Source organism: Astatotilapia calliptera, chromosome 18 (assembly GCF_900246225.1).
Source record: "Astatotilapia calliptera chromosome 18, fAstCal1.2, whole genome shotgun sequence".
NCBI classification, from domain to species: Eukaryota; Metazoa; Chordata; class Actinopteri; order Cichliformes; family Cichlidae; genus Astatotilapia; species Astatotilapia calliptera.
Window position 1 is genome coordinate 12,705,668 of NC_039319.1, and position 27,356 is coordinate 12,733,023.

At 38.8% G+C, this 27,356-nt stretch overlaps 1 pseudogene; it reads left to right on the forward strand.

Moving 5' to 3' along the window:
- On the forward strand, positions 1-27,350 carry LOC113010773 (rab effector MyRIP-like; annotated as a pseudogene).
- The last annotated feature ends 6 nt before the right edge of the window (positions 27,351-27,356 follow it).

Sequence of the window (27,356 nt, forward strand, 5' to 3'; positions counted from 1 at the left end):
GTTCAGTTGGTGAGGCTGAGACAGCTGGTGGGGTGTCAGCCATGGGTCGAAAGCTTGATCTGACAGGACTGACGGACAATGAGGCGGAGCACGTGCTGCAGGTGGTGCAGAGGGACATGAAGCTGCGCAAGACAGAGGAGGAGAGACTCAGGTGAGTTCTGACCTGTAAATCGAGCAGAAGTGGAGCTCCAGATATTTTATGTTTAGGAAGTGAACTGTACTGACTTTCCCCCCCATCCTGCTGTTTTTCTATTGCAGCTTGGTTACTCTCACTGCTCATATGAGTGTTTGAAAGTTTTGAACTTCCTTACCTCTGATGAAATCTTATTTCTTTGAGTCTGCTAGTAAATGTGAAACAACAGTCCAACAGCTTATCACAGCGGTTTATAAAAGTACACTTTTTCTGTTCTTAGTGTTGCAAGAAACATAAACCTAGGATTTATTATTGCAGATATTCTTTTATTTTTGGTTTCAATTTGAGTAGATCTTGGCGTAGACAGAAAGAGGGATTGTGGAAATTAAAATTGTGCAGAGACCACGGAGACGCAGTCCTCCAAAAATTACAAGAATTACAGTCATACTTTGCCATTTTCAGAGTCGCAACATTAATTAGACAAACCAACCTAATTTAAACATGAAGTTTATTTTAAATCCTTTGAAATAAATGACTGCTTGATGCCTAGAACTCATGAACATCACAAAATGTTGTTTCCTTCCTTGAGATGCTCTGCTGGGCCTTTACTGCGGCTACCTTTAGATGCCGTTTGTTTGTGGGTTTCTCTGCATCCGGTTTTGTATTTTATTTATTAATTGAAAAGGCCCAACTGTTAGATTGAGATCAGGTGACTCACTTTGCCACTGGGAATGGGAACTATATCTCATTTCTTTGCTTTTGCAGTTGCAGCATTTGGCTGAATCTGTGTAGAGAGATCAGCCCTGTACACTTCAGAATTCATATTGCTTCTTGTATCCACAGTCACATCCTCAATAAACACTAATGACCCAGTTCCACCAGTTCCAATGTCATACCATTGCCTCTACTGTGTTTGACAGATATGTCATGTTTCAGATTATAAACTATTTCTACCATGGTGATGAAAATATAAAGTATGGCTATGGAAACAAAATGAAGAACATATAAGTAAGTAAGGCACTGCACCTTTAAGGTCTTTCACACCAATTTTCTCAGGCTGCTTTTCTTCAGCACAATTTAATTCGAGGAATTTTTAGACCTTGGTGGAGATTTCCTTTCCCGCCTCTTTGCTCTGAAGTGTGTCCTAAACACAGTAGCCAGGAAGTGAAGCCTTTTTCCGCTGCACTCAGACCAGCTTCCTCCTTCACCCCAACCTCAACATATATAGATACAAAGGCACAATAACGTGGTAAATAGATGGGTTTCATTGCTTGTAGCCTCAGCCTGAGAGTTACACAATAGTGGAAAATGATTTGCCTGTTTAACAAAAAGAGTCCTTGCTGGTCCTGGTGCTTTATTTAGAAAAACACTTACCTCTTACAGCATTACTCCACTGTTTACCAAAATGCTTTCAGTGGACTGAAAACCCATGAGAAGGACCTCACATACAAGATGAACCTAATTGTCAGGATTTCCCTTAGATTTTTATCAGCAAAAGCCCTTTTATGTGGACATCTGGCTTGATTAATTAAGTGTTTATCTGTAGTGTTTCATAATGTAACTTCACAGCTAGATTTAAAAATATATATATATATTCTTAGGAGTATGTCTAGTGTGTGCTTATCAGCCCAGTGTGGTCTATTATAACTTCCCATAAGAACTGTTTATTGTTGTTGCTGTTACCCTCCAGTCTCACTCTGTCCACACACTGAGGACACAAGGTTTCTGCCTGTAGGTCAGACTACGCATATGTTTTGAAAGTATTTCATATTTAATATGAAATGTTTTACTTTATAAGCCACCTACCAGATCAGTTAGCTACATTAGCTACATTCACATTAAAAAAAAAGCAGATGGATTTATTTTTCAGTACCACATACTGAAGATGAAACAGGGTCCACAGAATTATCTATGAAACACCATAAAATATCTCTGCATCTCTTCAGACGCAGTCTTTGAGGACCAGCAAACAGATTTTCAACCCATGGTCTTTTCTTTAAACTTTTAATCTATGTTTTTTCAGATTATTTTCTGGTTACAGTTTGGAGGGGAGTATCTGTAAAGTTGAGGAAACAGAGACACCAAAATATTACTGTAAGAAAAATATGCTTTAAAGAAGTGTACTTTAGTACATTAGACGGGCAGGTGGTTGTTACGTACCATACTTTAACTGAGTTATAGAAATAGTGAAAAACTAAACTATACGACTAAAATTTATGACCCTCAGCTGCATATATATTTTTGGTACATTCACCTTAACTTACTTTCCCAACTCCCAAACTCTAACCCTATTTAAGTCTCTGTGACAGTCTAGTCAGAACATAGAACATACGTCTGTGGCCTGAAAACACTGTAGAACTACAGTATCGATCCAATGTTGTGTCCATATTCAAAAATCTGTGTATTTGCTTCACTGTACCGGCATTAATGTTTAAAAAGGCCCATCATCACAATCTGAGGCCACTGAAATGACAACAGTTTCTCTGCTTGAATCATATGTGCAACTGAAAGGAGTTTTTCTGTTAAATCCCCACATGACATGACGAAAAAAGTGATTAGTTGGTGAGCTTTTTACATTCCTTAACTTCAACAAGTGTTGCTAAGCACAGCGCTTACCACCAGCTAATCTTGTAATTGTTTACCCGGCATGATTAGACATTGTTGACATTGTCTTAGTTCTTTAAAGACAGACATGCTTTTGCCCAAAAGTTAAGTTATTTCTTAGGTCAAAACAATAATAAATTCAATCTATACTCCAGTTTTTAACAGCTGATAAATGTGGCCGAAGATCTCCACAGCTAATCCCCTCTTTAGCAGAAGTACTTGACACAAAAGGTCACGTACTGCTTTCAGTCATCACACGTATGATTTTAATCTGTCATGTCATTTCGATTGTTCACTTCTCTGCTTCCTCACTCCCAAACTTGTTACGTGAGCTCTCACTTCATGCATCTTGCTTTTCAATTTCTGCACCGACATCCCTGAGATGAAACCCAGGAGTGTTCATGCATCTGAAACAGCAATCAGACGGCAGAGATGAAGTTAGGAAAGGAATAGAGATGAGCGAAGAACAGGAGAACACATCTGGATGCTGTTGACTTTCTTTGTGACCTCTGGTGCATGTTTTTCTTATGAAAGGAGGAACTTCTGTGTTAAGATGTTCAGGACTGATTTGGATAACTGAAATATCACACATGTATTTTATAACTGATCTGAGATGATGTTATGTGTGATAAAAATACTCTTCTGTTTTTCTCAAGAATAACTACTTCATTAGATAATAATAGAAAAGCAAGAAAGACACAAAAAACACAAATAAATACTCCAGATGAGATTTATTTTTAAAGCAGTGTGCTGGGGATTTCTGAAGCTAAATACAGCATCTACTGATTTCACACTTACTTGGGGCTAATACTTAGTTGGACTCCTTTGTGCCCTCAGAACTGCCTCAATTCTTCATGGCATAGAGAGGCAGAAACATTCCTCAGACATTTTGTTCCATATTGACATGACAGCGTCACAGTTGCTGCAGATTTGTAGGCTGCACATCCATAATGCAAATCTCCCACTCTCAATCCAGCAGAGCATCCCAAAGGTGCTCTACTGGATTGACATCTGGTGACTGTGGAGGCAAACTCACTGTTCAAGAAACTAGTTTGACATGATTTGAGTTTTGTGACATCGTGTGCGGTCATAAAGGGATCGAAAAGGGACGAAAATACGAGCACAGAAAAAAATATTAGAAGCATTCCTGGTTGTAATTAGTGGTTATTTGAGTTACTATTACTATTACTATCAGCTGAAAGCATACTGGACATTCTCCTCTGACCTCTGGCATCAATGAGGGATTTTCACCCACAGAATTGCTGCTCACTGTTTTTCAAACCCTTGTCTGTAAATCCTTGAGAGTTTCTGAAATACTCCAACCAGCCAACAACCAGGCCACATTCAAGGACACTTAAATCACCTGTCTTCCTCATTCTGATAATCAGTTTGAACTTCAGTAAGTCATTTGTACATGTCAACATCCTAAATGAACTGAATTGTATCCCAGCTATGATCAGTGACAAGTTAAATGCACATTGCAAAAAAGGGGATTTTGCAAAGCTTTTCTTAGACATGGTTCCCATAATTGAAATGACTGAACTAAAACTGATCAGTAAATGAGAAAATCAGCTATAAATGAGTTATAATGTTGCCTCATAGATGCTAACATGTAAATAAGCTGCTATTTGTCAGACGTTTTCATGCATCAGCCTAGAAGTTGATGATATATGAGAGATTAGCTGTCCTGGAATTGTGAATAGTGAAAACCTCAGTTCACCAGATACAAAAATCCTAAAACTTAAAACACAGCTGTCCCCTGCTGTTCAGAAGCAGCACAGCAGGCACATTCATTTGGTAAGATACACTGTTTACAGAGAACAACTCATCTTTTTATCTTCTTATGACAAAAGATAACTGATCCCCATTCAAATCTTCAAACACAAGAAAAATAAACTAAGCTCCATTCAGACAAATGCCAGCAGACATTAGTTAGCTTATCACCAAGAAGCAGACTTTATGTGAGGATAACTGCAGCTGACACAGCCTGAGCCTCTTCTTGTTTGTTCTCTTTGAATGACCGAAGCTCAAAAGCTTCTTTCGCTGAGGGTGTGTGAGGATAAAGCTGCAGAGTGCTGCGAAACATTACTGTGCATGTCTTATTAGGTCAAAAGAAAGGTCCACAGCTTTTTTATGTTGAGTATCATGGGATGCTTTATGTTTCAGGTATGTTTGTACATGTTTCTTCACTTTCTTGATGTTATTACCTCACAGTCTCTGTCTGAGTCTGGCTGATGCTGTTCTGTCTGGGAGGTATTTATATCGTCCACTGAGCTTTAGTAATGGATGTGGTGCTGTAGTGAGGGGCATCCGAGGGAGACTGTAAAGTGTTTATGGTTTTAAAGTTACAAGTTTCATTTAAATATTTGTGGTTAAAATTTTTAAAGGACTTCTAAGTCATATAACTCTACAGAGCTGAAGTGATTAGCCAACAGAACCAAAGCTTGCTATCATAATTGTTCTTTTAAAAAAAATAAAATTCATCTTTTTCGTCATCGCTGATGTGACCTTTTACTTGTTACTATTGATTAACAGAGAAACTGACACATTTTTCTACACTAAAAATATTCATTTGTTGTCTGAGTTTTTGCTTTGAGCTTTTGTCACATATAACATCATCATCTTTTCTTTTAAAGAAACCCCTAAGTTTTCATAAATCACATTCTGTAAACGTACTTTAATAAACATTGTCACGTGCAGAATGAGGAATTTATTTTGGTGCTTTGCATTTTGAATTTCATGTCATCAGAAACTGAAATGAAACCAACCTGCATACCTGCAGAAGCAGTTCCTGCCTCTCTCCTCATCTTGTCAGACTCCATCAGTTTCGAGCTGTAATAATTTACAAATGATTCAGTTATGGCTGATGCTCCTGCTGTCATGATGTGAACATAATGGATTTCTTTCTTGTGCCACCTACACAGTTACACTTTCTATTTGCCTCTCCTGCTTTGCCTTCATTTGTTTGACTAATTTTATATTCCATCATGTTGGAGCTCCTGTCAAATCATCTGCTTCTGTCTGTATTTCTTTGCTGGAAAGCTAATGATAAGATAAATGAATGCTAAATTGCTACACAATTACCCGTGTTTGTTTGCTGTCACATTTACTGAATGTAACAGAAAAAAAAAATAGCTGGCAGTTATTCAGGTCCCTGGCAGAAAGCAACCAGTCTAAAACAAATTTATAACAATGTAAATTCAGATAAATGTGATCTAGTAACACCACAAATGAAGAGAGATGTGCATACCAAGTCCAATTAATTTAGATGAGTAAATAAATAAATAAGTAATTAGATTAATGTGTTTCATTTTAATAAAACAAAGAATGAATTTGCGTACAGTTTTAATTCTATTACTTTGACCAGTTTGACCAGAACAGATTTGTTCCTCACAAACGCACAGAAACAGAAACACTGTGCCAATGATGTCAAACAGCAACATTAATTTAACTCAACAACAAAAGAAGCAGACTGCTGTCTTTGTATGGCACTGAAACAGATGGTAAAATGGTAAATGGACTGGTCCTTATATAGTGATGCACTCAAAGCACTTAATGTAAGTGCTGTTTGCAGGTTGTAAATGCAGGCTGCTGTAAGTCTGTTAGTGCTTTGTGTTTGCGAAAGGATTATAAATGCAATCAAACGTGTAAAGTCGAGACGGCATGTTAAAAAAAGTCATATTGAGGCACACAATTACAAAATTACATTACATTAATTAGCATAAATTATTATTGCATTAATCTCCATGGTTTGAGCTCTTCTCACTTCTTTTGCACTTTCATCCAGATTAACCTAAAAAAAGACATCAGAGGTCTCAAATGAACCCCTTTCAGTCCAATGTTACCTGATTTTACATCTCTCTCTTCAAGCCTCAACAAGTTCTCATATATTCATGCCATCATTAACACCATAACTAGTGAAGATACTTGTTCAGTTATTAACATTAGTTAATTATCAGGACAAGCGACTGAATTCATTTGTCTTAGTGAAGATGCACTGAAGACACTGGGCTCTTTGTGTGTGTTTTAACCATGTATTTGTGGTTTAGTCACCACGGCTGTTATTTATTTAATACAGGCTTTCTGGTTAACAAGCAGCTCGATAAACATATGAAGCAGCTCCATAATTCTCACCGTATCTATTTATTTTCTGTTTACAAAATGATGAAACAACCTGACCGAATTTTTGAAACCACTTTAATTTCTGCTCCATTTTCATTAAAGGGATGCAGAGGATCAGTGTGCGTTCATCTGTGCACTCTGTGTCCTCATTCACATAATCATCCTATTTGACACAGTAAACCCTGGTCTGGTGCTTTATCCATGTGCAGGAACTTCATATGATCCCTGTGGAATACTATACTTCTTATCTTACTCACTGACACATAAGCATCTTTTTCAAACAGATTTTATACATCTCTCTCTCTCTCTCTCTCTCTCCCTCTCTCTCTCTCCCTCTTTCTCTCTCGCTCTCTCTCTCTCTCTCTCTCTCACACACACACACACACACACACACACACACACACACACACACACACACACACACACACATTCCTAGTTTCACTATCTCTCTCCCCCCTCCTCCCCACAGCGAGCTGAAGCAGGAGCTGGACGAGGAGGGCAGTCGCTGCCTCCTGCTGTCACGGCAGAGTTGCTTCAACCAGCGCTGCTGCATCCGCTGCTGCTCGCCTTTCACCTTCCTGCTCAACCCCAAACGCCAGTGTCACGACTGCCACTACAATGTCTGCAAGGCCTGCCGGGTGTACAACAAACGGGACAAGACCTGGCTCTGCTCCGCCTGCCAGAAGAGCAGGTAAGGTCAGCGGTGGTGCCTGGAAGTGCTGTGGTGTTTATCTGTGTGTGTGTGTGTGTGTGTGTGTGTGTGTGTGTGTGTGTGTGTGTGTGTGTGTGTGTGTGTGTGTGTGTGTGTGCGATATACAAGGAGACTAAGTGAGGATGAGAGGCCGAGAGTGACGTCAAAGGTTATTAAGGTCTTACTCCACTGTTGGAGAGATGGATTTAGCACTTATTACACATAACATAGACACTAAGATACAGTGCAGGATAAAGTCTCCTTTGGCCCCAACATTTGCACTAATGCAAGATGACAGAGGTAGGGAGATGAGGTAGGGAGATGTGCAGCAACATAAAATGGATTTTCAAAGACATTTTCCCAAATTTTCCCTTTAGAGGTCTTTTCTTGAACTCAACTTGTTTGTTTAATGTTACAGAAATCCTGAAACGCTCCATTAATCATGTGAACTTTAAATCCACACGCTCTACTTCACTTTATTTTTGTGTAATTTTATATTTTTTACAGTTTGCTCAGATTGTAAAGCCTAATGGCTAAAATCGAAAGTGTGTCATAATTAAAATTCCCTTTGTTCATGAAACGCTGACATTTCAGGAGTTGACATTTTCTTTTAAAAGGACGAGGCTGAGCTTGTTATATGTTTTTCTCATTGCTGAGGGGTACAAAGCAAAAAACTAGTTTCTATGACAAATTGAATGCTGTCTTGTAAGGCCTGCTGAAAATGCAGCAATCATGAAAAAGGTCGAGACGTGATAATCGTTCAAATGTGTGGAGAACACATTTCTAGACAGGCTCCTAATCAGAAGTGATTGCATGTAGAAGAAAAAAAATGGAGCCACTATTCTCACCTCTAAACATGCAGGTCTGACCCTCAGACTGTTGGTGTTTGAAAGTTACAGACTGTCAGATTTATGGGGTTTTAGTGGGAATGTATTTCTGCAGCCTCTAGTCAAACTCTGAAGTGACCATGTCCGGTCACGTCTGCTGCACAGAGTCCAAATTAAAAGCCTGTGATTTCTGCTAAATGATTACATTATATACTTCACAATGGCACCTTTTTAAAAGCCTTAATATATTCCAGAAACTTCAAAGACACTGTAGATGTAAATTTTAAATGTGTAAAGCAGTTGCTGGTTTAAATGCCACTCTGTATGCAGTGGATCAGGGTTGTGCTGCTGTCTGACCCAGACATTCAAAATCAATTAAGTAGATAATATGAGAATAGAGAGCCATGACATGCGCTGGTGTCAGGAATCACTGTGATAAGCTTACCTACCTGCCACCTGCCTCCAGATCATTCAATATAGCATCAGCCGTGGGGTCAACGGGGACTGCAGATATCCAGTCATGCATTAAACGATGTATTTAGGTGCTACGTTAACTTTAGTATTTGTCAGAGAACCTAAAGGTAGAACATCCAAATAGATTTAAAATAAAGAAAAAACTGCAGTGTAATAAAAATGTAATAGTGCTTTGTAGATGTACTTCTTTCTTTCCAGTGAGGCATCGTGGCCAGTAGCTGGTAGTTAAAACCTGGCTGCTTAGTCTGCACCAGGAGGCACCTTACAAAGCCTGTAGAAGTGCAGTAATGATGTGTGACATTTTATGTTTTGCATCTGCTTCCTGTCAAAGCACTCGCTGTGTACACACACTTACAACCACTCAGAAATCGGAGGGTACCTCATTAAACATAAACGTGTCATTATACAGTTAATTTAAAAGCAGCAGTGATAGGAATTTCAATCTTAAATGTACTTGAAGATAATGCAGCACGTAACTGAGCTAGACTAACAATATCATGCACACATTGGATCATATACTGGGTCTGTTTACAGCCATGTTTCATATGTTACATACAACAATTTTAGTTATAGTATGCAAGGCTATAAACAGACACTTTTCATAGAGTCAGTCACTATTTGTAAATGTTGTAGTTGAGATACATTTTCTGCACACTTACTCAGATTCTGCAGAGTAACATGTTACTTTCACATTAGTCTAATTCATGTGACCTCACTAACTGATAGGTCTACAGAAATCTTCAAATTCTTCACATTGACTTATTTAAGTAAAACACTGCTGAAATACTGTTCACAGCAGCAGTGTTCTGGGTTTGGGTACATAAACGCCCTTCTGTCTGGGGTTTGCATGACCTTACATGATTGTGTGGGTTTTCTCCAGTTAATATGATACAGTAGGTAAAACAAAGAAAACAGCACAGTGTATCTACGAGATGTGTAACATTAACAGGTTTTGTTTTGGACTGTGGGAGGAAGTCGGAGTAAACCCACGCAGACATGGGCAGAACATTCAAACTCCACACAGAAAGATCCCGGCTAGATTTGAACCCAGGACCTTTTTGCTGTGACGGTGCTAATTACTGCACCACCGGACTGCTCCCAACCGTCTTCACATTTAGATTTATTGGTGGTTCAGACTTTTCACAGTTAACCAAACAGTGATTTCATATCTACAGATTGTTTCTTAACTTTACGTCAGCAAGACTCTGCTAAGTTTGTGTGAAGTGTTTCTGTAATGCTGCCTTCTTGCTGCAGATCAGATAGTGTCACTGTGATTTGTTGGCTGTGACTTCTTACCCGTCACAAATGATAACAGCTGCTGTGTTTTTCCAACTCACTTCCAGCTTTAAAAACACTTATTTTTTAGGTAGAGTGTAAGATGAAATCAGTGCGACAATCCTGCTATTTAATCAGCGTTGTCACTGTATTACCCCCCATGACGACCCAACTTCAGTGTAAACCGGCCCGTGTGATTTCATGCTGTCTTGCAAACATCAAAGTGAGACGCTTATGTGTCTCCTGTCTACCTTTTACTAATGATTAAACATCTCCTGCTGAGTCTCTCTCAGCCTCCTGATTTATGAAGTAACTCCAGAGAAGTTTTGGCTATTGATGTGAGAGACATAGTGGAAATGAATCCGCACAGCTGCCAGCAGCTGGTTGTGTTCATCTGTGAGTCAGATGTAGATTGGCACCAGGACTGACTGATGGTTTTGCTTTTTTGTGTTTGACCTGGTTACTGAAATTCTGGTTGAATGTTGCTTGACCAAAACGTGGATAATAACAAATCTGTGGATAATAACAAATGTGAAGAAAACTACATTTCCTTCACATTTGGTAGGGTGATTAGCATAATCTATATTAATCTGTTGTATGTTTGTGTGTTTCTTTCTCAGGTTGTTGAAGACACAGTCACTGGAGTGGTTTTACACTAATGTGAAGAAACGCTTCAAGAGGTTTGGCAGCGCCAAAGTGCTGAAGACTCTTTACAGGAAGCACCTGGCAGAACACAGTGCGCTTTCAGAGCTAACAGGTAAACTACTTCTGCTGCGTTAGATGCTTAAGATTCTCAGTTAGGAAACCGTTCCCAGCTCTTACTTCACTAAAACCTCACATATGATTGGCTCGTTTCATAACAGCTTGCTGTAGGGAGAATCTACTCTGATGAGAAATTAGTGTGCTCGCTCAAAGTTGTCTTGATTTTTGCTGTTTCATATCTCAAAGCAGTGGAGAACATGAACTTGGGAAGAGGGTGAAAGAGGATTAAGCTCTTGGCTTTCATCCCACATTACTCTGGCAAATCACTCAGGCTGTTGCTACACATCAAGTCTATTAATGTTTGTTTGCTTCTTTCATATCTTCACTCAGCAGGGACTCAGTGCTGCTGTATGTGTGCAGGTTTTATGATCCACTGTTCAAAAGTGTTTACAGACGTAGATGTGAACATGACGGTGCAGTTACAAGCACAGTTTAAGTTAACTCGAATCAGTGGATCACTTTTTAATTTGTTTTCCTCTGTTTTTGGCCTCAGAATTTGTGTAATTTAAAGCTGCAGTGATCAACGTTTTTATATTTATAATCTCTGGTCTTTAATTATTGTTATTAATAGGTGTAATGTGTATTGCCGACAGTAGATGTTCTTTAATTGATGTTAGCGCAGGGCCAGTTATGGTTCTTGTCAGTTTTTTCTTTGTAATGTGTGATCCTGAAGCTTGTGTGAGATTTGTGCAGCAATGAAACATTTCCTCTAAAAACCTTTCAGCACATCTCACTGATTCGACAGCTTTGTGGTGGGCTTGAATTTCTGAGGGATGAAAGTCATGCTAGACAGAATCTTTGCACTGCATCAGCAAATCATCTGTGAACAGTGCACCTCGCGCTCCCTGATGACTAATATCAGTGTTGGGTCCAGCTGTTTTGAGACGGCAGCTCTTTAGCCCTTTACTTTTTTAGGGATGGACCTGGTTCTAGATTAGAGGAGTTTGTTCTCAGAGGAATTTGATTCGAAAGATTTTCTTTGAAAAGTTCATTATGAACTTCAAACATTGCAATATCTTTTCCTAAAAGTTTTGTTTTTACACGAGATCTTTCAGTTTTAACCTGTTTCTACTTCAGTGACAGTAAGAAAAAAAGGCTTTGAGCTTTTCTTTAATGAAAGCAAAGTCAGTGTAGAAGAAGCTTTTTGTGTCTTCACAGCTAAATGAGAAGCTGTCACACTGAAAATGTTTTGGTTCAGACACAGAGAGCTTTGAATAAATGTGTTCCTAGTGACATATGCTCAGGCATCTAGGTCTAGTCAGTGACAAAGCACCAGAGCATCTGTGAACCACTGGTTCAGAGTATGATCTGATTGAACCGACAAGGGATTTCAGAGAATTATGTGTGTTGTGTGGAGGAGAGGTCACCTGCTGCAGATAATGCAGAGCTCTGACCCTGGTGGGAGGAGGACTGATGTGGGCTGGCGTTAGGCCGTCGCTCCTCTGATGTATAGCTTTTTTTTATTCTCTGCACACGCACTCTTTAGCACTCTGTTTCTTCCATTTTTGTACTTTAATGACAGACCGGCACTGAAAACTAAACTCTCCATCCAGTTGCAAAATGCGATCGACTCAGCGTGACTCATGATGTTACTTTGCATATGAATAATGCGTATGACATGAATAGCATCAGAACTAGCGGAGCTGACATTTGAGAACTAAATGCTGTGTGATCCTGAACCTTGTGTGAGATTTGTGCAGCAATGAAACATTTCCCCTCAAGACCTTTCAACACAGTCCACTGATTCAACAAAGCCTGGAGACATTCTCCTCTGAACAGAGACGCAAAGGAACAAAGTGGCCCTGAGGAGCAGAGGAAGTGAGGCGAACTCATATATATGATTTACTCAAGGCTTTGTATAGTACAGACATACAGGCGTTTTATTATCATCTAAACTAGTGATTACTGTTGTGATTCATCATTTGAGAATTCTGAAACTAGTTTTTTCCACGAACAGTCAAATCCTGATGATAACTATGATTATAAAATAAATTCATCTACAAATCTTTACAACTGTTGTTGTAATTTTGGTGTGACATCACTTTTTTTTTTAATTGTTCAGTTTTTTAGTTTGCTGCTGTAAACATGGAGAACAAATGGCATCCTCAGTGTTAAAGATTACTTATATAAGCATACTAACAAGTCAAAAAACATTGTGGGCATAATGATGATTATTAGGATTCTGCTAGCTTTAGCATTTAGCTCTAAGTCCTGTTAGCACGTTAAAGATATCTAAGACTGTAAAATAATAGGTTAGCTTTAGTACTGATTTAATTTTCATTTTAATTCAATTTCAATTAACTTTTATTTACATAGCTCCAAATCAGCCCCAGCAAACAGATGACTACCTATGGCCAAGCACTTAGCAACAGTGGGAAGGAAAAACTCCCTTTAAACAGGAAGAAACCTGGCAGAACTGGGCTAAATCTTCCGCTAGCGGTTGAAAGTGATTAGACGAACACAGGACAAAACACACCATGGAAGAGAAATTAACAATAACTCTTTGATCAGTTAGCTGTTTAACAAATACTCTTTCAAGAAAATGATAAAAGGATGGTTTGAGATTGGCCTATAATTAGGCCAGTTGACAGCCGGGTCGAGTGATGGCTTTTTAAATGATGGTTTAATATATAATGTGTAGATTAATCATACGATTGAAAAATTAATAATGGTAGGACTTCTCTGAGCAGTTTTGCAGGAATAGGGTCTAAAAGACACGTTGATGGTTTGGAGGAAGTGTATATTGAAGTTAAGTAAATATTAGTAGTACTGAAAGTAGCTGTATATAATAATGAGTCTGTAAGGTGGTTAGAAATGTTTTCTCTCTAATGGTTTCAGTTTTACTTTTGAAGGAATTCATAAATTCATTGGAAGTTGTGGTTAAAGGAATTTATTGGATTTCTGTAAGATCTAAAGGTAGAATAGATGTAGGTTAATGTTATTCAAATCAATGGAATATACTCTGCCATTCATGATACACGGGAGAAGTACTTTCTGCTGCAGAGTTCATATTCTCATGCATGCCTCTGTCAGCTCGCCTTCCCGAGAGATTCATGGCGCCTTCAGGGTTACAGTGACCTCCAGCTGCTGTTCTGGTCATACTTCTAATTGCATGCATCTGTTATGACACAGATGTCTGCAGACATACACGAGGCGTCACTAGAACAAAATCCCTTTTCCTGCAAATAAAACACAAAAAAAAATCCTCAGGTTGTCTCTATTTCAGGATATTTCACATCAAGCTTGTCTCTGGAGTTTTAACCAGTGGAGTAAAGTGCTTGCTTCATTTAAAAAATCTGAACAGTTCATATTACTTAAGTGCTCTTTGGCCTTTTAAATGAATTGAAGTGACCCCGTGTACTCAGCTGTACCCTTGAACCGGGCCCTGCTGTGCACAGATCGGCTGGTAATGCCATGCATGAGGAAACTAATGCACTTATATAACCACAAATGGCTGCATTGTTGCATGAATATTTAAATGATGTGAAAAGAGCTCAGAGCTTAAGAGCTGCAAGGGGAAACTATGTAGAGAGTGACAGAGTGCTCTCTACTGAGCAGTTACCGACATTAAAATCAGATTATGTATTTCAAATATCGGTCAGAGATACTGTTGATAAGTTTGTGTAGTTATATCTGTTTACACCATAGATGTATTACCAGCAAATGTAGTGAGGAAACAAGTAATCAAACCAAGCGAAAAACATGGTAGAGTGTCATTTTTATCAAAACTTACACTTAATAAATCAAAAATTAAGCTCTCATACAGGAAAGAACATCTCACTGGAGACAGCACAGCTGAGGTTTAGGTATTTGCAATGAAAACTGTTCTTGTCATAATAAAATATCAAAATTAATTCTCATAATTGCACAAATGTAGTTTCCATAACGCAATTTAAAAAATGACAGTGACCAAAAAGATGCTCCTTCATCTCTTTAATGCTTCATCTTATTTAAAGGTTATTCCCGTGATCAGGTTCCAGGATAAAAAGGTTAATCCCACGTGGAAGTCTTTTCACGTTCATGTAAACATGTGTGTGTCTGCAGAGGGCAGCGCCTATGAGGAGAGCATCTGCAATGAGGACAGCGTCTGCGGGAGCGACTCAACGTTTTACAGACAAACTGAAGGTGCAGACACATTTAATTATGACTTCACTGATGCTTGATTGTACTGTACACCTGCTGTTGTAATTACACATGCATACACTTGGACTTTCACATATCAAAAGTATGACACTTTGTGGTGGCATAAATGCTTTATTTAATGTACAAAAGTTAGATTTTCCCCAGTTCAGCTTTCTCCCAGTAACTAGCTAAGATAAATGTTAAACTAATTAGTTTCAGTTTTTGTTTGTTAGCAATGAAGTAAAAAAAAAAAGACCTGCCATTCAAGTTTTGCTTACAGTTCTAAATGTAATTGGTTTTAGTTGTATTTCTGGTATTTGTAAAATACTGAAGTGCCAAAGTAACTTTAAGTACAGGGGTCAGTTAACTCATCAGTGAGCCCTTTGGAGCTGTGCGCCTTTAAGTCCCAGCGTAGCTCTGTTTTCCTCAATTTTTGAGGTTGGGCAAGTGCAAATTTAACAATCTGCACCACAATATTATAACATCAACTTTTATATTGAAGATAATAAAGCTGAATTTGGGTTTGCAGGGAAATATTTGCTTTCTTGCGAAGAGTATTAAGATGCACAAAGGTGGATTTTGTTAACTTAACACAGTTCAGATGATTATCTTGTGTTACTCTGCAAGAAACCAATATGTATTGTATTGCAATGTTGGCTTATTTTTTTAGCCCTTCCTGGAGCATCAGTTTTAGGCCTATTAATTTTATGTTTCTTGATTTAATCTCTTATGGAGTGAATTTAATAGCTTAAACAGAGGTGTTATGGTGCTACATGTTTTATTCATTTAGCTCCATGATAATAATGAAGTTCCAGCCAGGCCAGAAATCCAGAAATTTAATGGAAAAACGGCGCTTGGCAACTTTGTGTTTATATACTATAAGAATACAACTCGTTGGCAAACAGATTGAGTCCTGTATTGCAAAGACACCCATTGCAACTGGGTTGGTCTCATTGGTGCAGACAGACCCAGACAGCAAATATTTGCAAACCTTCACCAATATGAGAGTATTTGCAGTCGAATGTGAGAGCTTTTCCATCTTTTACCCAAATCAGTCAGTGAAATGCTCACCATTTATTTGCCATACATCAGATTTGGCTACTCGAACATTTGGCCTTTTTCTCCTGATTGGTCATCCATTTCCTGTTAAAGTGAATTTCAACAAGAAAAAGATATTTCCCAATATCCAGGTCAAACATAATCCTCTCATGATTCCACATGAATCCATATTTGTTCCCATGCTGACTTTCATGTAATGCTTTATAGCAGAAGAATTGAGTAGTTTTATGATCTTAGCTGTAATCTTTTGGCGCAGGTTCCTATTGCATCTCAAACAACCATGTCAGTCTGTTCTCTTCTGTGTCCTGCCTTGCTCTCATTTGTCATCACGCGCATAGTTCACTGCGCTAACAGGATGAGTGACGGCAAACATGAATGAAAAGCTGCTTTGGGCTGGTGGTCATGTCTCAGTCTGCAGAAACTGGGACTGAATGCAGACAGATGCATGTCTTTAAAAGTGAACTGAACTGAAAACTGCTCCTTCTTTATAAAATTTTGCAGAGTAAACAATGTAAACAATTGTTTGATCCAAAAGTCCTTCAAATAACAACAAAACACGTGATTGTTATTTTCGCATTTAGAGCACAGCATGGCGGAGACGCTCACTGTGGCCAGGCGGGTGGCAGAGGAGGCCATAGACGAGGCCATTTCCAAGGCTGAATTTGACACTTCCAATCAGGTTATTCATGTTTTTCCTCTCATACAAATAGTTGCTTATTGTTCGAACCTTTATCGACCCATACAGTCTTCTACTGGAAATGCTACATTATGTTGGAGATTATCCTCAATCTGCACTTTGATAAATAGCCTCTAGAGACCTTACATGAAGTTTCTTTTTAATCTGACTATTCTGTTTTTTATTTTCTTTCAGTCAGATTAAGTTAAACCATCAGGATTATGCTTCAGTCCAAAACTCAGATGGTTTAATACTACAGTATAAGACAATGGCAGGGCGATTGCTATCTTTGTGTAACACTTCCAGCTCTTCAAAAATCACAGACGCTCAGAAAGATTGGCTTTTCACGATTTATTCCTGCAGAAGACATAAAACACACTCAACAGGTGTCTTCTGATGGTACCAGCAATTGTAGCTCCCTCACAGTGCAAACGTGCGCTGTCTTAACAGACTTACAATTAACCTTTTAGTAAAGAAAAGGTGGAAAATAATAACTTCTCTCATTTTACACTCTGTCATACTGAGCTTGTATACAAAAGAAATCTTATGACTAATAAAATACATTTCACAATCGTATAAAACAGAATAACAGGATAACATAAGTATCACCAACTAAACATTTCCCTCTAGTGGTCAAATTAACAATAGCGCATTACATCTTCACTTGCTTGTGCTTTACAGACAAAATGGCTGTTAACAAGCTCACGTACCTGCAGAAGACATAAAACACACTCAACAGGTGTCTTCTGATGGTACCAGCAATTGTAGCTCCTACAATGTAAAACATCACAAAAAGCACAGAAAAACGGTAAATCCAAACACATTTCCTGCTATGCGCAGCAACCACTAGGGGGCTGACAAAGACTAACTGCCAAAGAGCATAAATACGGCAGAAACACTATTTAACAGCAACCCGCCTTTGTTTCAGTTACACAGAAACTTTCTAACATCAATATGAACCTATATACATCGACATGTACAACTTATGTAACAACATTCACACCAGAAACCATAAAAATGCCAGAGCCTTTCATTACAGGACTTACCCTCACAGTGCAAACGCGCGCTGTGAGGAGCGGAAGCCTTAGCAGCTTCTAAACGTTAGAGTGAGATCCGGTTTCTGGGTTTTCAAAATAAAATACAATAAAAAAATGATAAAATTCACACTTAAAATGATAATTAAGAACAGGTAAGTGCATGTTTTTCATATGTATTTAGAGGAGGCCATAGACGAGGCCATAGATGAGAAAAGCGCTATATAAATACAGGCCATTTACCATTTCCAAGGCTGAATTTGACACTTCCAATCAGGTTATTCATGTTTTTCCTCTCATACAAATAGTTGCTTATTGTTCGAACCTCTATCGACCCATACAGTCTTCTACTGGAAATGCTACATTATGTTGGAGATTATCCTCAATCTGCACTTTGATAAATAGCCTCTAGAGACCTTACATGAAGTTTCTTTTTAATCTGACTATTCTGTTTTTTTATTTTCTTTCAGTCAGATTAAGTTAAACCATCAGGATTATGCTTCAGTCCAAAACTCAGATGGTTTAATACTACAGTATAAGACAATGGCAGGGCGATTGCTATCTTTGCTCATAGCTGTATGTAAAATGTGGCCACTCCATGAAATAACCCGAGGAGGTCATGATGTGAATCCTCGATCTGAATGCTTTTGCTGATGTGTTTTGGCTGAGTGACCCTTGTATGGTTATAACTTGTCAATCACAAGGAGGGACTGCCATGAAACCGCATTCTTTTCTTTTCTAACTTGAATCATAATTTAAAAAATTGTATTCAGTAAGCCTTGAACCCAGTATGTACGACCATAAAGCCATGAGGTTGGGTCGTTAAAGAGGTCATAGCTGAAAGGACATTTTTCCTAAATTTCTTTGTTTCAACCATAGTCAGCACCCCCTGTTGGTCTTTTGAAAGAATGCACGTTGAAAGTATTTTCTTAAACAAAGTTCATCTAATATCTGCATACCTTTTTAACTCAACTGAAAACGATTTGCTCATTCACATGAAACCCCAGTAACATGCTAGCCTTTAAAATGTTATACTTTTTCATATAGGGGGAATTATTTTGGTTTAATTCATCACTTGACCTTTCTAACTTAGATTTCTGATGCTGCATCTTTAAAAACACAGTTATGTTAGAAAAGATTTACTTCTTACTAATCTCTCAAAGTATGCTAAAGCTTTTGGATGTAGCACAGCAAATATGTATATGTAGTGTATATTCAGAGGAGTAATCAGCTTAGAGTGTTTGTTTGCGGCGATGAATAGCTTTTTTATTTGTGTTTACAACAGGAGAAGCAGAATGAAGCACGCTATCTGCGGGAGCACAGAGGAGAGCTCATTGAGGAACTGGCCAAAACCATTGTGCAAAAAGTAAAAAACATAAGAACAATAATTTAGCATGTGAAGGCCTCTTCAAACCTTCCAGTATTAGAAAGGAGTTAATTATTTAATTTTATTTATTTTTTCATCTGCAGAGTACTGAGCTGTTTGCAGCACTAATCCTAGTCTCTGTTTATGTAAGATCATTAGTAGGAGAAAGACTTTGGCTGAGATGAGAGCAGAATATGATCAAGACTTGGCCCTTGAACGCAACACTGACCTTCATCATCAACATCAGTCCCCCTCTGATCAAGCGTCCAGCTCACAGAAACATCAACCAAGCCTCTGGGTAAAAATAAATAAATCAGAAACACGTTTTGTGATCCAATAACTTTACCTTTGTGAATAATTGGTGGGAAATAACTCAAGTAATGTATTTGTATTTATTCTTAATGAGTAAACCAGTTTGCTTAGAAGACGTTAAAGCTCCAGGAGCACATGTAGTATGAAGAACAAGTTACATTTAAAAATCTCTTTTGTTGGTACCACCCAGGCTGTGTTTTTTAAAAAAAGAATATTTGGTACTTAGAGTCTGTTCTGTGATGATCCTGATGAAGGCCATGGGCCAAAATGAGTTAGTCAAGTAAAAAGGTTGTTCTTCATATGATAAATGTTGCTGGACCTTTAGGTTCTTCTTCACACGCACATCAGAAGCAGCTGAACAGTAAGTCATCAGTTCTTCTTTCACTGAAACAAAGGATGACATGATCATTTCTGTTTCCACATGCTGACCTCTGCTGGTTGAACTATTCAACAAGGAACCTTTATATTATCATCAGTTTATAGAAATAAAAGATCAATTCAAATATCACCAAATTATTTTTTTCTAATTTTGCAATGACTTTTATCTTTTTCCCCAGAGGTCACAATCTGCTTTCTCACTGTTGGACAATGACCTTCCGGGCCTTATAGAAGACTCCCCGCAGACATTACAGAAGGAAGGAGCTGGGTCGGCTTGGAAGAGTGTAGACCGGCTGGATAACGCTGGTAAGATCCTCAAAAACTCAACAAGTATGTTAAACTCACAGTTGTAAATTGGATTATTTTATGTATATTTTTCTCCTCACACTGTTTATGATTGAATGTATTACCATAAAAAGTTGGAACAGGTTCATTACATATGATATACACAACATGCGTGCTCCTGTAACTGGAACAACATGATTTAAGTGACAGGTAAACAATGCTACAGTCTCCCAATTTTAAGGAAAACGGTCCACATTTGCATCAGCATTTAATGCTTTTTTTCATACTTTTATCTCTTTTCAAAGTTTTCATACAAACTGGCTTCATATCCAAATTTTCTCTGCCTTGTTGGGGAACTGCTAGCTGTAATGTCACGCTCTCAGTTCTAGTTAAAGGTGTGGTAGGTAATACTTGTGTGGGTGTTTTTGTTGCATCGTTATATGCCTCGTTTGGCACACTGCTCCCTGCTTCTCTGCGTGATATCTGCGTCCTTGTGTGTGTATGTGCATGTCTGTGTAAATGCGTCTATGCGTCGGTGTGTCCGCAGTGCTGAAGAGCCCTGATGGGAACTGGATTGCCCTGCAGAGCGCCCAGCTGTCTCGTCCCAGCCTACTCACTAAAAGGAAGAGCCTGGTCTACAGCGCTTTGGAGAGGGAGTCCGGAGTGGTGTCAGCCTACGAAGGTCTGGGCTCAGACAACGAAAGCAGACCAGAGCCTGACAGCTCCTGGGGTGCCGTCCTCAAGGAGATCCACAGGAAGATGACGGACTCTAACTTTCACCTGCCTGACGCCGGCGACAGCATCCCATCGCCACTAACGGGCGAGCGAGGCAGCCAAGATGGTCTGTTTTCAGACTCTGAGGGGAACTGGAAGCCTAAAAAACCTCTCATGGCTCTCTTAAAGCGGAAGGTGCCGGCAGAGATCATCAGACCTTCGTCATCCCACAGGACAAACATCATCGATGTGAACTTTAACCTGGAGGGAGCAGGAGGGAATCAGGGAGAGACGAAGGTGACAAAAATGAGGAAGTCACGGAAGAGGAGAAAGAGTAAAAAAGAAAAGGTGGCTTCTTCTCCTGTGTCGGTAAGAAAGAAATACAGATGAAAGGACACTGGACTATCCAGCTGAGTCATTCAAGGACCTTTAAACATGCAAAGCTGCCAGCTTTTGCTCTGAAACTTGTCTAATTTCTGCAGTTGTTTGCATGGAGCTATGACGATAAAGAAATGAGATGATTAGTCAGTTAACTGATAAATCAATCAGTCAAGTCTCTGTTTTTCAAGACAACAAACCCACTTCACAAATAATAGCAATGGTAAATATAATAAATTTATATTTTCTAAGTCAAACACTCTTTCTGTTTGCAGGATTTAAATCAAAATGACAACGTCCCACCACATCCTTCTGATGATGTGACCTCTGACACTCTGACGTCTGAAGCCACCACCCCTGAACCGTTTGACTCTGAGGGTAACATCACTGTAAATAAATCCAATCCAGTGGACGAGGAGCTTCAGTTAAGTCTGCAGCAGCAAGCGGCACGAGTTTCTGACTCGACCACAAGAAATGAAAAGCTTGATGAAGACGGAGATGATGGACAGACGAAGAAAAGGACTCAAGAAAGTACGGATGTAGAGGAGGAAGATGAGAGGCTGTGGAAAATGGAGATCGATTTGGATGAAAGGAGAATGGAGGATGAGGAAGAGAAAGAAATGGATGAAGAGATGAAATACAGATTTTACAGGCTTGTTGCACAGTCCAGACTCTCATACTTTTCGTCTACTGAAGATAACCTCGACAGAAGTGAAGGAGAGTGGGAAAGAGAGAACGATGAAGATATGGAGGAGGAAGATAAAGAGCAAGATGAGAAAAAGCCAAAAGGACTGACTTACAAAATATGTCAGTTGGAAAAACAAGTCAGAGCTTCACAGTTCTCATCCACAGAGGACGAGCTGGACAAAGTTGGCATAGAAGAAAAGGAAAAGGGAGAGGAAGAGGACGAGGACGAGGAGGAGCTGGTGGTGAAAGTGTGTAGATTAGTTAATCAAGTCAGTGCCTCCGAGTTTTCATCTACAGAGGACGAGTTGGACAGAGTGAGCAGAGAAGGAGACGAGACGATGGACGAAGAGTCTCTGTGGAAACTGCCAGCAGAGGAAGCAGCACAGCTACGTGATTTGGTCAGTTTAGTGAGGGCTTCTCAGTTTTCTTCCACTGAGGATGAGCTGGATAGAATTGGAGAGAATGAGGGAGAAATGGAGGAGGAGATGAAACAAGGAGAAACTGAGAACAGCATTGAGATGGAAGAGCTTTGGGAGAGAGCAGATAGGGAGAGGACAGAGTCCATTGGAGACCTGGACGTGAACATGTTTGAGTTAATGGCTGATACTGAGAAAACAATGAGAGAGGGCAGGGATGGAAAAGTAATACATGAGGATGCTTTTTACAATCAGATACAAGTCGAGGCTGTCCAGCATGAGGAAAATGAGAGAGCGGAAAATAAAGATTGCACGGTGGAGAGGGTAACAGTGGATGAAACAATAGCCAAGGGGCACTTAGGCGCTGAAAAAGTAGAAGTTTTCAAAGGAAATGAGAGTGAAAACGACTCAGAGAAAAGACAAGAGATTAACTTAAAAACAGGGGTGGAAGCACAGGGAAGCGACTTACAGCAAAAGAATTGGCTTGAGGCAAAGTGGCCCGACCAAGACAGAGAAGACAAGTTTCAGAAAGAAAGCAAAGAAAGCGAGAAAAAGAGGCAATCTTTAGAGGACAGCGATGAAGAATTCGACAGAATAATCAGCAGCATGTTGTTAATGACTTTGGGCGACATGGACGTAGAACCAATAATGGATAATGTCGGAGGAAGAAACAAAGAGCTAAAGGATGAAGATGAAAGCAGTGATCAAGGAGGAGAGAAAGGAGAAAAGGTTGGACAAAGCACAGACGCTTCAGAGGAGACGGGACATCTTTCAAAGGAGTCTCAAAGTCAAAGAGGCCACCAGAGGTCTGAGTCAGAGGTGAGAAAACATCCCGAGGAAAATAGAAGTGAGGAAACTGAAGGAGATATTTCTGCAAAACGGGAGAACACAGACAAGGCAGGCAGAGATGTAAATGAGCAGAAAGAAAGTGAAAAAAGTTTGGTTAAAGAAAAACCTGCAGCTTTGACATTTACCAAGACATTTGAGACAAGTGAAGCTACCATGATGTGTGAAAGAACAGAAGAGGACACGGAGGAAAAGAGGATGGAAGAGAAAGTCTGGCAGCAGAGCGGCAAGCACTGGAGACATGGGGAGATACTGCAGACATGGAGAAGACAGACATGAAGGAAGTCAAAGACAAAAGTGCAGACATCATGGAAGAAAGCAGCACTTTGTCTCTGCCCGAGGGTTTACTGTCAGCAGAGGAGATTCAGAATGTAAGCACTCAAGCTGTGAGACCATTTCAGAAGCTTTTTTCTGACACTTATTTCCTACTAACGCTCTGCTGGGTAAAGTGAGCCTATGCACCTTAGAACAAAACAAACACACACGTGCACATTTCACCAGTTACAAATGAAAAGGTCAGTTCATAAGAAATAAAACACAGGATTCATTATTCTATCAGTGCTACAAGATTACACATAATCCTGCATCAGACATAGTCTGTCCCAATAACCAGATTTATTAAAGACCCTCCAAAGAATGTATAATCGTGCTAATGAGTCTGCATGGTGTGTTTTATTTGCCAGAGGGTCCCTGATTAATTCCTGGCTGGCCAAACCTTTATTCTATTTTCTGTCTGCCGTAAAGAAACAAACGTTTGTGTAAACCTGCTTTACATAACTTCCTGCTTCATCGCTGTTTTCCTCTCACTTCCTAAAAGTTTTCCGTTCATTTGAGCTCAAGTGTTTATATTCAGTCCAACAGGCCTGTGCTAAAATTTCATTTACAAACTTTGCCCCCTTTAAGAGTTTGATTACAGAAGAAGTCTTGATTTGTGTTATTACAGCTTATAGTGCTTCCTGCTGTATTGGACTAGATTATAATAACATAATAAAACAATACTGACGATGCGAAATGCAGAGTTTATGATGATAGAGCTGTAAGAGCCGACACCCCAGTAGAGCATCTCTACGGAGTTTTGGTTCTCCTGTGTCTCCTTACTTTGCAATATATCACTTTAAAGTCCAGTGCAACTCCCCTAAAATTCATTTGTTATTGCATTGCAACTAACTTCTGTCTGATGCTTCTTTCTCCTCTGTGATGCTTCGTTTCCTCCTGCGCTGTGTGAGCTGTAGGGTAGAGACATGGAGCTTTACAAAACAATAGAGTTTATGTCGACTCTGTTGGAGCAGGTGAGAATGAACTTTGTTTTGGTTGAAGACGGGTACTCAGATTAGTTTTTGTTTTTTAATATTTTTCCATGTTTGTCATGCATAACTTATTTTTCAATATGTCATCAATGTTACACCCCCCAAAAAAGAAAATCCATAATATTAATGATTTACTAGCTTTTATAGCTGATTACCATCCACTGTGACTGAAGTCCCTCCTCCTGAAATGCATTTGAATTCATTCATGCATCTGGATGTTTTTATTTTGAACTTTATTTAGAGCAGTAAGTGGAGTGGCACTGCATTTCATTAATCTGAGTCCAGGCTAACGTAAGAGCGTTAATATCCCAGTATGACCTAAAAAAAACATCAGGATGTGGAGGAAATTCAAACTGCAAGCTTTAAAATCCTTCACACTGAATTCCTATATTTTGGTCACCTGGGTATGAACAGTTGTTCTATTGCACTCTTACTTGTTTTTCTAATTTAAATGAAAATAAAGGTATCCTTAATCACACTGCCAGGAGATGTCAGTATTTAGAGTAACACCCGTCTCTGTTTGTGTGCTGTAGAGATACTCAGCCGTGTCCCTGCGCAGCATCACTACTGAGATGCTGAAGGTGCTGAACGCCACTGAAGACCTGCTGCAGGGTGTGGAGGGAGGAGAAAACACCCCACCCCCATCCACCTCCCTGCCCCCAACACTGACCCCAAAAAACTGGACCAGCAGTTCTCCAGACTGGAGGAAAACGTGAGTTCAGTTTCAAGATATTCTACATCACATGTAGCACGGTTAGCTCTTGTTTTGAAGATGCAGCATTTTAATTTAGGCTTTAAAAGGATCCGCTAAGTATAATTAAATATTACCATAAATCTTTCAACAAACATTAAAAAGAAACAAAGCCAACTGAGTAATAAGTTACTTTGGCTGCTTCCTTTTTCCCTTACATTTACCCTGCTTCAATTTCTCTCTCAATAACTCAGTGACGTGACAGCTTGTTTTAATAGTTTCACTTTATTCACTAGATTTTCAATTGCTGTTGAGATAATTTATTAAAATCATTATTTTTAATAATTTTCAGTTGAGTCCATCAAGTAATTAACACATAAAAATTGTGGTTAATGTAGCTGTTATTCCATCATGCATTGTTTTTGTTTTTTGTTTTATTTTGTTTCACACATGGTACAGCAGTAATTCATTTCCTATACACAACCTTTCTTTCAATTAAAGTAACATGAAAAGGAGCAGGAAGAAGAATAAATTCTGATTGACACTTGCCCCTATCTGTGATAATACAAGTAGGCACTTACAGCCAAAAATACACTCTGACACTATTCTGCACACAACACAACACAACAAAACAAACAGAACAATATACTCAACAATGAGCAATACCACTAAATATCAAACTAAAAGGATCATTCTTTCTACAATTTCTGTTATTTTCAGCTTCTTCATATCGGTTTATCATTTTATTCTTATAGCAGATTTTAAATTGAGAAACATTTGTACAACCCTTAAAATGATCATGGAGAGAATTCCAGTTTCTTATGCCTATGACTGTTGGACACATTTGGCTTTGTGTGGTTCAAGCAAAGCGGTGCTTAAAATAAAACTTCCTTCTGCTGTCCCCATTTTCTGAACACAATACAAATAAACTTTGTAACTTAAGAGGTAGTGTTTTATTTTTTGCCCTAAACATAATAATTAATGTCTGTAATTTCACTATATCGTCTAGTTTTAATAATTTAGATTTTATAAACAAATTATTAGTGTGTTCTCTATATTTAACATTATGCATAATTCAAAGTGCTCTCTTCTGTAATAAGTATAATGGTTTCATATTAGTCACATATGTATTCCCCCATACTTCAACACAATAACTCAGATAGGGTAGAAATAATGAAAAATATAATATTCGCATTGCCTTGTAATCTAATAAATACTTTTAGCCAACTTTTTATTTTTAACATGTTGTTTAATTTTTTTTAACATCCTGTTAAAGTTTATAACCAAAAACCTTTATGATTATCTAACTGTTCAATAATATAATAATGTGGAACTAGTGAAACTTGTTTTTCATTATTACAGTTATAATTATAGTTATAAATGAGCACATAAATGAGCAAATATGGCCTAATGACATTATTGTGAAGATGAGTATTAAACAAAATCGTCTGCAAAAATGTGTTAAAATGCAGCAAAATCTCCAAAATAAGTGCTTATTTCACTTATCCTTGTTCCATCACTGCAAGCTGCTATTTCCTGTTTTGTGCAATTTTAGTAGTTTTAGAGAAATAAAGTTCAAACGAACGCAGGTTTCAAAAACACTTAAACTTGATTTTTTTTAAATGTGCTGCAGGTGTACGTGGCAGCAGGATCAGTGTACAGTCTGGAGGCTGAGCTGAGTGACCTGGAGGAGTGTGCCCGGGGAATCTGCAGCTCCACGTCTGACATGGAGTTGTCCTTCCTGGAGGAGCAGGTGGCAGCAGCAGCTGCCAAGGTACAACAATCTGAACTGCAGGTAGGTCGTGGTTGGATTTCTAGTAAAATATGTAAATAGAAGGAGAGATTTTGATTGACAGATATTTGGACGGTATTTCCTTTAAAAAAAGACATAAAAACATAAAAATTACACCAACAGATTAAAATGAAAAACAATTCAAATATTGAACAGTGCTGTTTTGTTTGTTAAAAACACAAAATCATTTTAATCCTTTCTCTGCGTCTGCTGTAGATCTGTGACATCTCAGCAAGGATCGCTGCTCTGAAGAATGCCGGTCTCAATGTGGACACACAGTCGCGCTTGATCAAGAGCAGGACTATTCCAGTTATGGTACAGTATCTGTTTACACTAACACACTGCAGTGAGTCCATCAGAACAGGAAGTCAAACTTTGCACGTGCACACAAAACTATTTCTCACA